We start from the raw sequence: 15272 nt of genomic DNA, 5'->3' as shown, positions 1-15272 counted from the left end.
TGTCGAAAATGTTCGAGCTGGTCTCGGATATTCTTGATGGTTTCTGTAATGTTCTAAGAAGCATCAATAACATGGGTGATACTTTGTCACCAATAATTGTACAAGCTCTCCCTTGCTTGTGGCCTTCATGACCTTGCCTATAAAATGCATCCCTTGGTCAGAATTGCTCTGGAGGGATACCTCCTACCTCCTACCTCGGGATTACCTCTTCCGCTAATATTCTGGTTACAGTGGTCATAGTGCAGCTTTTGGTCAGGAATACCTCTACCCACCGGGTAAATTGGTCTGTGATGACCAGGCAGTATGTTTTTCCATGGGCATGTGGTAGTGGCCCTATCTGAAGGTCTCCCCAGGGTCCCCTAGGTCTGGGCTGGTGTCCCATCTTAACGTTTATGGGTCTCCCTGAGTTTCCATTGCTCGCTCTCTTTCTGCGGGGTGTCCTCCTGTAGCTGCTGAATTTGGATAGCGTCTTTTGCTAATTCAGTTGTGGCTATTGCAGCCTTGACAATGACTTCTTGTTTTAGGGCTTTCTGAGCTGCTCAGTCTGCTGCCTGGTTTCCTTTGAATTTTAGCCAACCAGGACTCGCTTTTGCTGGCTCCTTTTGATGGGCTTTTATTTTTATAACTGCAGCCTCTTCAGGCTGTTGACTGGCACGTAATAGTGCCTGAATTCTTAACTGGTGTCTGATAGGGGTTCTCCTACGGTGGTGAACCCTCTGCTACCTCATGCCACCATGTAGTCATGGGCTACACAGAAGGCACATTGATTGTCCATATGTATATTCACGATTTTTCCTTTTGCTAGTTCCTGTGCTTTGGTGAGTGCTATCAGTTCTGCTACCAGCACTGACTGACTTCCATCAATCCTCCTGGAAATAACTGTTTCTAACTGACCATTTACCACAGCCCATCCTATTTGGGGCGACCCTGCTACATATTTTCATGACCTGTCCACAAAGAGGGTCTCCCCCACTCTGTCTCGGGGGGGGGGGGGGGGGGGTATCCTTTATTCTCCCCCTATCTTCATCCCCATCTATATCCCCACAGTTGTGCAGTTCCCCGATGTCTAGAATTCCCTCAGCTGGGTTTTCTCCCATATCCCTAAGTGTTACCACGGACTGACTTGGGGATAAAAGAACTGCCTCCCACTTTGCCCCTCTCATATTGGAGACGGCCCTCAGTTTCCCTGTGTTCAGCATCTCTACTAGGGTGTGTTTGGTGTGGAGGATGACATTCCCTGTCATTACGATGGGCTCACTAACCCTAATGGCCCAAGCAGCACAGTCGAAGGCTGCTATGCATCTGGGCAACTCGGTGACTGCTGGCCCTTCTGTATTTGAGTAATACCTGTTGTATGTATTGTTTATTTCTACGAAGGTAGTGTCACTTAGGTAAGCTGGTGTTTTATCCCCTCCTACCCCATTTTATTTGTGTTGGGGTAAGGGTAAGTTTGTGATGGATGCATCCGCTCCTGTGTCTTCTAGTATTTCATATTTCCTCCCTGCTATTACTGCGGGCACATAAATTTTCCCCTCTCCCTTATCCTCACAAATAGGGGCAGCTGGTTGTCAGCTCTGCTGACCTCGCAATCCCCATGGTTCTGCAGTGTTTTGGATGGTATTTGGGGGTGTCCCATTCTTTTCCTAGCACATTGCTGCTATGTGTCCTTTTCTGTTGCAGTGGCTGCAGTATTTTACATTATTCCCTGCTCTATTCCCTACTCGTGCGACCCTACATTCTCTAGCAAAGTGACCCTGTTGACCACAGTTGTGGCAGGATAGTTTTATTCTGCTCTTGCCTCCATTCCGGTCGGCTGCTTTGTCAGGTGTTGCCTTTATCATGAGCTTCTGCCTCCTGCACCCTGCTCGCCCACTCAACTAGATCATCATAATCCTAGGACATTATTACTCCCATTTTCAGGGAGTGGGGTGGACGTCGAGACCCTATCTCTAAAAGCTTCGATGAATACCTGGGCCCCCCGATCTGAGTTTGTTTACCCTGAGCATTCCTGATAGACCCTAAATAATCGTTCCCCATATTCAGAGACTCCTTCCCCTTTAAATTGCTCAGTGTTCGTGATCTTGCTCCAGTTTGTGGGAGCATTTCCTACCACCCTCTTGGATTTTTTAAATTAAAATTGGCGAAGAGGCCTGCTGGGCATCTACATCAGCTGTAAGGGAAGCGGCATGCGCCCACCATCTTCCCCTAAAGTCTCAGGTTGCTGTGGCATCAGGTCCACCAGTTACCTGACTCCACTTGTCTGCTGGGCAAGTTGTCCAGACCTGCTGGTGTATTTCTCTCAGGTGTAGTTGGTGCCCTACCCATACACTATTCAGCTCATCTCAGAACCTGGTGTTTGTGCTCCAGGGTTGTAAGTTGCCTTGGGAGGCCATAATTTGCTGCCTTTCCCCTGAAGTGAAGGGTTTATAATTCGCTTTGGGCTGTGAGTCTGTTCCTCCTCTGGTAACGGGCGCTAAGTTATACTCTTGCATGGTTCACAAAAAGGAGGGAGCAGTTGGTCCCTGCTGGATGGTTTTGTAGGAGGGGATAGAGTCAATCTCCCTTTCCTCCCGTACTCTTTCTAATCTTTGTTCTAGCTCCTTTATCCTGTCCTCCAGATCCTCAATTCGTTCTTGGCCTTTTCTCCACCTGCGAGTGAAGGCATCTCCTTGTTCAATTAGGCCTGTAATTGGTACACTAACATTACCCCTATCTTTTTAGTTTTGTTTTCTTTCTGTTTATCTATCCACTCTCTCTGTTATCCTAATGTTTGGGATGGATCCCAAACCCTTTTCTTCATTTGCTCTGTCAAACCCTTGTCTGTCTGCCTTGTATTTCTCAATAAGGGAAACTGCAGTATCCCCCTGAAAACTTTGATCTGCCATTTAGCAGATTGTGTAGCCCAGATAACACCAACAGTAAAGTGTTCCTAACCAGTGGGGACTTCTCTACCCCCTGGCCGATAATACTGTCCCAGTGCCGTCCGTACGGCTGTAACAGCCTCCTAGCAAGGTGTGCTCCCTATTGGTGGGACTTTTTACCCTCCCGGCCACCGTCACTATTCAAGCTCTGTTGTTCTACCATGGACTGACAGAGTATCATAATTACTCAGAGTGTCCATGTTCCTCAGCTTGGTAACATGGGCTCCACTGAGATTTGGCTCTTGGTCAGAGTGATCAGCTCCTCTTCCTCACCACATTGGAAATTGCAAATTTAAACAGCACCCAACTTTTAACTTAAACTCTAATTGGACTCTGCGTTGCTCGCCCCAACAGAGTCCAATGTTACCTGGATTTGCCACTTGTGCTTCACAACTCTGAGTACCTTTGACGCTACAATTCCCACTTCAAATCCCAATCTTCGTGTGGGGGAGGCTAGCCCTCGTAACAACTGGTTTAGTACGGGGTTTTTGAGACAGGCACTACCTTGTCCTCTGGCTGTTTCAGCACAAGCAGCAGGTTCTTATAACAGTTAATACAGTTACCACTTATTCTCCACAGACATGCACTTAATTTTGTTTTAACTCAGTACTGTAGCAAGTTAGACATTGCAATTGGTATACCTTTTAAACTGTGTCCTTGGCCCGGTCAGACTCTTCCTGTTTGCAGGTACAAATTGGTTCTTACCCTGGCTCCCTGATCGTGGCCTTTGACCAGGGCACCTGCTTGCAGCGCCCATTATTGTGGGGAAAATCACCAGCCTCAGAGTCAGAGTCAGGGTTCAACGACAGAGTTTATTGTACAAGGAAATACAGGAGCTCTGGGGAGAGAAAGACACCAACAGCACAGTGGTCAGCTGTGAGTCTTCTCTCAACCTGGAGCACATGTCAAGATACTTTTATATATTTTGTAATATAATAGGTCAGTGATGAGGTCCTTGTCTCTGTAACATAGTTTGTTTATTGTAAACATTGCAGAATCGTTGTCAGTTTCAGTACAGACATTGTCAGTTTCAATGTCTGAGCAGAAGTCCATTGCTGTAGTAATTGACACTAATTGCTCTTCCTGAGAAGGACAATTACTGCAGCCCTGGCTATTAGCACTTTGTCTTGAGTCTGTATCAAGCTGTTAGCATTTCTGTCAAAGGTGTTGGTGGACCCAGACACTTCTGTGGGCACTATACGCTACTCATGTGTATTCTGTCCCCACCCGCCTTAAACTAATCAGATAGGTTGTGAGTGCATTGTGCTGGCATTCTGGTGGCCCCAGGCAGTGTCTGTATTTGCTCTGCTGCCTCTCGCCATATTGTGGTTTAGCGGCCATCTTGTGTGTCAAGTGGCCAACTTATGGCTCAGCGGCCATCTTGTGTGTCCATGTGCCTAATGTCACACTGCACCGTGCCACCTCCCACTTCACTTTTTATCCTGTTCCTAATGATAATCCCATTTCAGAATGTTTGTGTAACATAACCAATTCTTCTTCCTATGATCGGGATTATTTATCCAATCAATTACTTTCCTAATCCTCTGAACATTTTTATATGAACCACAGAATTTTGCTTTCAGTTGTTCATTTTGTAACAGCATCGATGCTAAACCTTCGCCATCCTTGAAACATTCCAATTGCTGAATGTTTCCTTGGCCATTCTTTCATTTTCACCTGTCAAACATTCAAATGCCTTTGTGCTACCCTACATGCTCTTGGGAGTCTTCCTTGAACCATAGACACATTAACCATTATTGAGGAATCATTTTATTTGTTCAAGAATTTCTCCCCAATTAACTTCAATAGACCTCTAATCTCATGACCAGAAACCAACCCAAACCAATTCAAAACCAGTGGATTGATCTGTGACCCTCTGGGAGCAAATAGCAAGAATCTAATTCTTTATCCTACTCCTGTGGGTATCCATGACAGTATGCCTTGATTATGCTTTTGAGGGTCTGATTATCCCTCTCCAGAGCTCACTGTGTTTACAGATAATACACAAATGACTTCAATTATTTTATTCCCAAGCTGTTCATGATTTGCTGGAAAGGTTGAGACAGAGAGTCATAGAGTCTTTGAGATGAACAGCACGGAAACAGACCCTTTGATCCAGCTCGTCCATGTCAACCAGTTATCCGAACGTAACTTAGTCCCATTTGCCAACACTTGGCCCATATCTATCTAAACCTTTCCTATTCATATGCCCATCCAGATGCCTTTCAAATGCTGCATTTGTACCAGCTTCCATCACTTCCTTTGGCAGCTCCTTCCATACATGCACATTTATCTGCATGAAAACGTTGCCCCTCTCGGTCCTTTTTATATCTTTTCCCTCTCACCCTAAACCTATGCCCTTTAGTTCTGGACTCCCCCACTCCAGGGAAAAGACTTTGTCCATTTACCCTATCCATACCCCTCATGAATTTATGAACCTCTATACGGTCACCCCTCAGCCTCCAGGGAAAACAGCCCCAGCCTACTCAGCCTCTCCTCATAGCTCAAATCTTCCAACCCTGGCAATATCCTTGTAAATCTTTTCTGAACCTTTCAAGTTTCACAACATCCTTCGCATAGGAAGGAGACAAGAATTAACTCAGAACCTTGACTAGACTATGATAGTAATGATCCTACACAATCTATTGACACTTTATTGAAGTTCATCAAAATTGGTACAGGTATCAAAGGCACTGCTGAGATTTTCCTACCGTCTGACATATGAGATATGTTTTACAAAACTGCATTATGTCTTTCTGAAGTCCTGGTCATGTAAAATACCTGATTATTGATACCTGTGCTTTCCATATTCCTCTATGCCATGCCATAAGAACTCCATGTACTATTCACAATATCTCCTCATGATACCTGGGCAGTGCCATTATTTGACGAAGAACCATCAATTCTTCATCTGCAGGTCTGGTCATCAAACCTCTACTTTTAATACAATAATTCTCTTGAACTTCTTCAGCCTCAGCTACAGCAACAGCAGTGGAATATCTGTTTACATTTCCATCGGCATCTCAATCTTCTTATATATCTCTTTCTTTGCCCTTTTCTGCCATCTCTCGTTTCTTCATTCTGTTCTGATGCTCCAGCCACTGTAACTGAATATGTCCTGATACCAGTGTTTGATTGTGCAAAATACCCCACCTCCTCTGTATTTCCTTTCAACCTAAGAGCTTTTTGAGTACCTGAATTATTCTGCCATTCTTGCTCTGTCAAGTATTACGACCTCCAACGTATCCATCAGGTCAATCAACCTGGGTTTTGAAAGTCCCACAGACACTGCCGGGGCATGTCTGCCACCTGCTGGACATTCTTTGCCATTTCCAGTGCCCTGTCTGAAACACAGGCACAGAAACTGCTGTTTTCCTTCATCTTTCTATCTACCAATATCACACCCAAATCCTAATTGCCCAGTTTTAATTCCAGTCATGGCCAAGAGCCCTCAAACTTTATCACAACTCACTGTAGTGATGTACTAGAAACCAAACCCGCCCCCCTCCCTCCCACCATGTTCAGAAATCGCTGGTGCAACAGTTGTTAAAGAGAAGATAAACTAGGTTTCTTGATGTTTCAAGTGGTTTACTGCACAGAAATGAGAGAAGGAACTCCTGATTGCTACAGACCTGGTAGTTTTCCTCCTGATCTGAACCAACTTCTCTCTGTCTTTTTCATCGTCCCAGTATGTTCAGCTAACGGACAACCAATCACATTGAGTCACAGTGAGTCATAGAGATGTACAGCATAGAAACAGATACTTTAGTCCAACATGTCTGTCCTGACCAGATATGCTAAATTAATCTTGTCCCATTTGCCAACACTTGGCCCATACCCCTCTAAAACTTCCTATTCATATATCCATTCAGGTACATTTTAAATGTCATCTTTCTCATTTGATTCACTAACCATGTGGTTTCTGACTTTCCCTCTCTCTTCCTCCTTTTTAAAATGCCGTTGTTTGATCTTTTTTGCCCCAAAGTTCCAAAGCAACACAACAGCTTATAGAATTGTAATTACTGCTCCTGGAATGTGAGGAAATCAGCTCCAACACTGAAAATACCTGAAAAAATGAACAGCTTCTGCAGCCACAATTTTTTTTCCCATCCTCCATCTTGGATTACCCAGAATCTGAAATTGGCTGGCAGAGGGCCTTTGTTACTCATCCATAATCCAGTCAGCTTCACTTGGGAACAAGTCCCTGGCTCCAGTTCATCTACACATTGCTGTAACCCACAGCTGCACCAACATGGTTCACAACTGATAGCAAATTACTTGCTTTCAAAACATGCAGCTTCCTCGCGGATGCCCTTATTAGATCTCAGCTGAAGTATTGTGTGCATCTTTGAGCACAATATTAGCATATACCATATGTTTTACAATGGAAACTCATTTTATGGAATGGCGTTTCGTTGTCTTCAGTGTTGAAACCTGGAAGCCTGTGAAGACCATGTCTATTTTAATTTGTGTTTCTTTAATAACCATGGAGTGAAATGATAAAGAATTGTTCCAAAAACTAGGAATCACAGAATCAGAGATATGTTACTGTGCAGAACGAGGTCATTCAGTCCTTCATGCTGCACCAGCTCACAAAATGATTATCATGCTCAAGTGCCAATCTCCTGCTATTTTTCCCATTCCTTCCACATTATATCTTTCCAATAATTTACTCATTTCTCCCTTGAATGCCTCAATTTTCCCACACATGCAGCAAGTACATTCTATTCCCCAACTACTTCCTGAGCGAAAGAAACTTCTCCTCACTTCACTTTTGCCTCATTTGCAGATCTTTTTAATCTGTGCCCTTTCCCTTTTCTTGTCCCTTTTGCAAACTGGAACTTGTTCTCCCTATCTACTCTGTTGAGCTCATTCACGATTTTGAAATGCTCGACCTGATTTCCTCTGAACTTTCTTCTTTCGAAGGAGAACAGTCTCCTGAATCTATCCCCATAACTGAAGTTCCTCATCTCTGGAACCATTCTTGTAAAGCTGCATTCTCTCCAATGTGCTCACGTCTGTCCACACATGTGGCACACAGATCTGTATGCAGATCTCCAGCTGAGCTTTAAGAAGTGTCTTATACACATTGAAGATCACCTCCTTCATCATGTACACGATATCCCTATTAATAAAGTGAAGGATGATGCCTGCTTTCCTTTCTACTCTCTCCACCTGAGCTGCACTTTCAGTCTTCAGTGCATACATATACGCTGAGGTAATCCTGCTTCTGCACCCCCACAGAACTGTATCCCCTATTTTGTGTTGTCTTTTAATGTTCTTGCTTCACCTTACACTTCTCTGCATTGAAAGTCATCTGCCACCCATCTGCCCACTCCACTGACCTTTCCACGTCCTTTTCAAGTTCTACACTGTCCCCTTCACAGTTTACAATTATTTCCGGTTTTGTGTTCTCTATAACCTTTGAAATTGCCCCCTGCACACCAAGATCTAGATCATTAATATATGTCAGGGAAAGCAAGTGTTCAAAATCAGACCCCTGGAAGATTCTTGTACAAACATCCTCCAGCCTGAAACACATCTATTGACCATGACTCTCAGTTCCCTGTCACTCAGGCAAACATTGTCTCCGTGTTGTTCCTGACAATTTTATTGCATGACCTATAACTTTACTCATAGATCTGTCGTGTGTCACTGTATGAACTATCTTCCGAAAGAAAAAAACAGGAATTGTTGGGAAAGCTCAGAAGGTCTGGCAGCATTTGTGGAGAGAAATCAGAGCTAATGTTTCAGGTTGAGTGCCCCTTCCACAGAAGTGATAGTCGTGAGGAAAATGTTGGTTTATATGGCAAGGATAGAGTGGAGGGAGGGGGTAAGGAGTGTGCAATAAGTGGGTAGAGCGCCCAAAGAGAGAGAAGAACTGTAAGCCAGACAAAGGAGTTGATAACGATCTGGCTCGGAGGGTTTGTTCTTGGTTAACAATGGGTGGTGTGTAATAACAGGCTGTGTGATAAGGACATGGGAGAGTTAAAGCTGTAAATTTATTGAACACAATATTGAGTCCAGAAGGCTGCTGGGTCCCCATGTTCTTCTAACTTGCAGTGAGTTTAGCTGGAGCACTGCAGCAAGCCTGAGACAGAAATGTTGGCAATGCTACAGGGTGGTGTGTTGAAGTGGTTGGGTCTTTTTTGCAAGCAAAACGCCAGTATTCTTCAAAGCAGTCCGCTAGTCTATGCTTCACTCCCCCAAGACAGGGGAGACCACATTGTGATCAGTGAATGCAGTAGACTAGATTGTGTGAACTGCTGGTAAAGTGCTGCTTCAGCTGGAAGGTGTGTTTGAGCCTTTGGATACTGAGGAGGGAGGAAGTAAACCGACAGATATTACAGTTTCTGTGGATGCAGCAGAAGATGCCATGAGGCTGTGGAGGTGTGGTGGGAGTTTAAGAAGAGTAAACCAGGGTATCCCAGAGGGAACAGTCCCTGCAGAAAGCTGACGAGGGAGGGGAGGTGTGTATGTGTCTAAAACTCTCTTCTAAAAGTCTACGTACGTCACATCAACAGCATTACCCTTATCAAATCTTTCTGTTCCCTTTCCAAAACCTTTCCCTTCAGCAAGATAGTTAAACATGATTTTCCCTATGGGAATCCATGTTGACTGTTCTGGTCAACCCATGTTTTTCCATGTTTATTCCATTTTCCCAAATATCTCTATTTTGAGAAATTAGCTCTTTCATTTAACCAACTTGTCCATGCTGCCCAGTTTTCACATTTCAACAAGTCCCATTTACTTGCTTTTGGTCCACATCCCTCCTTGCCTATCCCTTCCATGTCCTTGTCTAAATGTTTCTTAAATGATGAAATTGTATTCACTTCCACCACTGTCTCTGGCAGCCCATTCCAAACACTCACCACCCTCCCTGTGAAAAAACTGTCCCTCTGGATCCATGTGTATCCCTCCTCTCTCAGCTTAAACCTTAGCTCTCTAGTTTTAGACTCCTGTAACCTGGGGAAATGCTGCTAGCTCTCTACCTTATCTGTGCATCTCATGATTTTCTTGACCACTACAAGGTCAGCCATCAGTCTTCTATGCCCCAGGGAAAATGTGTTCCAGACTATCCAACCTGTCCTTTTAACTCAAACCTTCCAGTCCAGGTAGCATCTGTGTAAATCTTATCTTCACTCTTTCGAGTTCAACAATATCCTTTCAATAGTAAGGTGACCAGAACTGCATGCAGTACTCCAAATGTGGCCTCACCAATGTTTGTACAGCTGCAACAAGATGTCCCAACCCCTACACTCAGTGCTCTGACCATTGAAAGCAAGCATACTGAGAGACTTCTTCACCACCCTATCTGCTTGTGACTCCACCATCAAGGAGTTATGAACCTGTACCCCAGATCTCTTTGTGCTATAATACGGCCCATGATATCTATTTCTTGATTATGTTCCTCCTGTCACACATGGATGAGATTTTCCCAGATTTTCTTCTGTTCCATAATGCCTACCAATACTTGGCCTTGAAGTGGGTGCCACAGACATCCAGATCTTGAGTCTAACTATCTGGACCAGACTAACTATCAGGACTCCATACAATCTAGTCGACTGTATTCGCGAATCACAATGTGGTCTACTCTATATTGGGGAAACAAAGCATAGACTGGGTGACTGCTTTGCAATACACCTGAGTCCTGTTGGTGAATAACACCCTGATACTGGATTCTTTTTCCCTGAGTTCATAGCTTTCCTGGTTCTCATTCTACCCTTAATTCTTGTGCCTGCCATGATAGGATTCAAACCCATATCTTCAGATATGGATTCTGGCTTAATACTCCAACGATAATACCACCGGGACAATACCTTCCCTCCTCATCAGCCATCTTCAACCTTCACTCCCTTCAGAACCAACACACAGTGGCAGCAGTGTGTCCCATCTACAAGAACCATTGTGGCAACCCACCAAGGCTCCTTTGACAGTCCCTTGTAAACTCTACCAGCTAGAGGTACAAAGGCAGCAGAAGCCTGGCAGCGTCATCACCTGCAGTGCGGTGACCAAGGTGCACACCATCCTGATTTGGAGTCAAAGCACCTTTCCTTTACCGTCACTTTGTCCAAAACCTGGAACCGACTTACGAACAGCCCTGATACTCAAAGAATTGCAGTGATTCAAGACGATAATTCATCTGCACCTTCTCCAGAGCAATTAGTTCGGCAAAAAACACCGACTGAGTCAGCATCACCCATACCCCATTAACAAATGAATGAAGAATTCACCAAATATCTATTTCTGGGATATAAAACTCCTGTGGTTATAAAGCTGTGGTATTCCCATAGCTTTTCTTAACAGGGGTTTCCCGCCAATATCTTGCCCTGGTTTGTGTGACCTTGTTTACTGCATTAGACACAAACCCTCAGTCTGTCACCTACACTGTAGAATATTCACTCCTTCATCAGTTTGTGGATCTCCGATATCTGGTTCTGGGGACTGTGTCCCTCAATAACTGGGGTATTTGCTCATACACGGGGTTTCGGTTCTCCTCCAACATCAAGTCCTTGGATATATTTGCCCAGTGACTGTAGTCATTCAGTCCAGTACTTATTTCATTTCACCTTTCATTTTTATTGATTTCATTTCACATCAAAACTTTTACATCAATGAAAAGACTTTTTAAAAAGCTGCAGGCTGGATTCTGAATCACTTTTATTTCTACAATATTTTTCACAGGACCCAAGGGATCAGTCCTCCACCATCCATCCCATTCTTCCACTCCATCCTGATTCACTTTCCACTCTCCCCCCATTCCTCATTCCATGCTCCCAATCCCCATTCCCTCACCTTATCGTCAACTCTCCTATTTTCTCCCAATTCCCCTTTTCAATTCTCCGAGTCCATTGAAGTTTTATCTCCCTGAATGAGCTGTTGCAGTGCAGTAGCTGAGTATTTTCCATTGAAAGTTGGAAAGCACCATTCTCAGACATGACAATTACATTTCTGGACTATTCACATCTTGAATTCATCTGAATGTGAGTCTTATCCATCTGTTGGTCACTGCTGAACCTGTAATACAGACAGCAGGGTAAGGTACAATTGTGTGACACAGGCAGTCTGAGCCAAAAATACAGATAGACACAAAAACACAGGTGGACTTTCCTTACTGTGGGACACAGACCCCAAAAGTGAGATAGTCATTCCTTATTCTGGGAGATTGTCCCTAAAGGGACAGGTGGTCTTTCCTTATTCTGGGAGATGGACAAATTAGCCCACAAAAGGTTAGGTCATAAAATAAGTGCCCATCGTGTTGGAGATAGTAGATTAACATGGATAGGGAGTTGTCCAAGGGACAATAAACTGCAAGTGGGGATAAAGGTTTCTTTTTCAGGTTGACAACTTGTGACCAGTGGGGTCCTGCAGGGGTCAGTGCTGGGACCACAACTGTTTACACTATATATTCATGACTTGGAGGGAGAAAGCAAATGTAATGTCGCAAAATTTGCAGGTGACACAAAAATGGGGAGAAAGGCAGGTTGCAAGGGGGTTACAAACAGTTTAAAGAAAAGTATTGATCGGTTCGGTAAATGGGCAAATAGAGTATGATCTGACAAAATGTGAAGTTATTGTTTTGGAAGGGACAACAAAAGATCAAGCAAATGGAGAAAAACTGCAGAAAGCTGCAACACTGAGGGACTTGGGGATATTTATACATGAAACACAGAAAGCTAACACAGTCACTCCTGATGAAAGGTCCCAACCTGAAACATCATCTCCCCTGCTCCTCCAATGCTGCCTGACCTGCTGTGCCTTTCCAACTCCACATTTCATTGACTCTGACTTCCAGCATCTGCAGTCCTTACTATCTCCAAACCACCACATAGGGTTCAGCAGGTAATCAGGATGGCAAATGAAATATTGGCCCTTATTTCAGGAGGGGGGGGGGGGTTAAAGTGTAAGGGTAGGGGCGTCTTACTGCAACTGTACATGGTGCTGCTGAGGTCGCAGCGGGAGTAGTTTGAATGGTTTTACTCTCCTTATTGAAGGAAAGAGATTATTTCATTGGAGGCCGTTCAGAGAAGGTTCACTTGGATGATTCTCTTCTGAGTAAAGTTTAAACAGTTGGGACTCTACTCGCAGGAGTTTAGAAGATTCAGAGGTGATCTTATTGAAACATGTCGCATTCTTCCGGGGCTTGACAGGGTAAATACTAAGAAGATATTTCCCCTCATGGGACCGTCTAGGAGCAGTGGACATAGTCTCAGATTAAAGTAATGCCAATTCAAGACTGAGATGAAGAGTAAATTCTTCTGTCAGAGGGTTGTATGTCTTTGGAACTCCTTACTGCAGACAGCTATGGGGCCAGAGTCCTTGTATGTACTTAAGGCTGAGACCAATAGATTCTTGATCAATTGGGGAATTGAGGATTACGAGGAAAGGGCAGGAAAGTCAACGTGAGGGGTGTTGGATCAACTGTGATCCTGTTGAACGGCAGAGCAGGTTTGAGGGACCAAATCTCTCGAGTTCACTAATGCTCTTTAGGAAAAGAAACTAGTATCCTGACCGGGTCTGGTATTAAAGTGAGTACAGGCCCACAGCATTGTGGTTGATATTTAAGTGCCCTCTGGGCATTTAGGAATAGTCTAGCCAGCGATGATCGGATCCATGAATTTTTTCTAAATGTCTGTCACTTCAAGAATTTGATGGATAAATTTGAGGCCATCTGCCCTTATCCGAAGAGATGATGGCTACAGATTAAGTTCTTGGTTGTGATCAGGGCCATAATTATGCAGGACTCTGTTGTTCAGGTACATAACTGCTGACTTATCTTTCAGATGATGGATTATGCTGTGTAACCCAACAGAACAAGCTGTCCTTATTCTCAGAGATGGGTTCTTCAGGTCAGATCATCTGACCTTATCGTGGGAGATAGACTTAAGTGCTTTGATGTCTGAGCTTATTCTGGAACACAAGGCCTATGGGCCTGACCCCCTTCTATGGGGGGATGATGACCCACAGACCCAATGATGAGAAAAACTTCAAAGTATGAAAGGATCAACATTCAACTCTGAGTTTGTTTCTAATGTGTGAGCTCGAATCTCAGAGTCAGGTGAGAAATTCTGGTGATAAACTGAACATAAACCTTACACATATAGGCAGGATATGTTATTGTTCATTTGGTAGTGAAAGTTCCAATTACCTTAACAACAGTAACAAAGGTGCTGTAGAGAAAACTTAGAATAAAGAGAATGGCAAAGGCAGCAACTGTTAGTGCGTTGTCATCTCCATCCATATCTTCCACTTCTTCCTTCCCTTCTTCTCCTTTCACATCGGGAGGGACTGCTAAAGCAGAGAGATATTGTGGCTGTTAAAGTTGACTGTGAACATTTCATTAAGGTCACCAGCATCTCAATAATCTGAGGATAATACAATTAAGGAGGAAACCATGGTAGAGCTGCACTGGGAGCAGGAAACTTTTAGAAAAGCTTTCTCTCATTCTCAATCTGTCTGATTTTGTCTCGACCATTGGCTCTATCTTCCTCCCTCTTTCACTGCCTTCCATCTGGCCTTCGCTGATTCTCTCCCTTCTTTGTTTCATTGTCACTCTCATTGTTTCTCTCTCTCTCTCTTCGTCACATTCATTGTTTGTCCCAAAGGAATGCAGAAACAAACAACATGAACATTAAATTGTTTCCAAAATCTTAATCTTTCTAACTCTGTCAGTTCTCGGTTTCTCTGGTGCATTATCTAATCTACAGGCTGTAACACTCAAGTTTCTGCCTCCTTGGCACTAATAACATTCAATGACCAGCAAACAAACAAGTCTCTTGTGCAGCACTCTGAGATTATCCCCACAGTCAGGATGATATCCTTTATAACTTCAAATATGTCTTTCTTTTTGATTCTATATAATGTTTTATTTGACCTAATATTAAACGAGACACAAAACCACCTTGTAATATCAATTGTAGAATAGAACATCTGCTCAATGACACAAAGACTTGTCAGTGGTGATGTGAGGGATGAAATGAGTCTGAAAGCCTACAATTCATGAATCACCGTGATGTGGTTTGGTCATGAGCACTTTTGCTTGTGGGTGACAGGACCGTGGGTTCAAGTTTCATCACTGATCCTTGTGATCCTCAGCTAAGTTGACACTCCAATGTAAGATTGAGAAAGTGTTGCGAGTGGAGAAGAAGGTACCTCCTGATGAGGTTGATGTCTATGATCTCATGGCCATTTCAAAAGAGTTGGGCGATTCTCTTCAGTGTCTCAGCCAGTCATCATTTATCTCTCAGCCAACAGCAAAAAGCAGATGATCTGGTTATTATCAAGCTTTTATTGTAGAAACTTACTGTCTGCAATTTGAAATGGAGAAATCAAGAGACTAAAGGCAAGTAC

At 43.7% G+C, this 15272-nt stretch overlaps 1 long non-coding RNA gene across 1 annotated transcript in view; it reads left to right on the top strand.

Moving 5' to 3' along the window:
- The window catches only part of LOC140460187 (uncharacterized), a 94588-nt gene that overhangs the window by 10289 nt on the left and 69027 nt on the right, over nucleotides 1-15272 (top strand). The window lies entirely within an intron of this gene.

The sequence above is a fragment of the Chiloscyllium punctatum genome, chromosome 36 (assembly GCF_047496795.1).
Source record: "Chiloscyllium punctatum isolate Juve2018m chromosome 36, sChiPun1.3, whole genome shotgun sequence".
NCBI classification, from domain to species: domain Eukaryota; kingdom Metazoa; phylum Chordata; class Chondrichthyes; order Orectolobiformes; family Hemiscylliidae; genus Chiloscyllium; species Chiloscyllium punctatum.
This window is presented reverse-complemented; position numbering and strand designations above follow the sequence as displayed.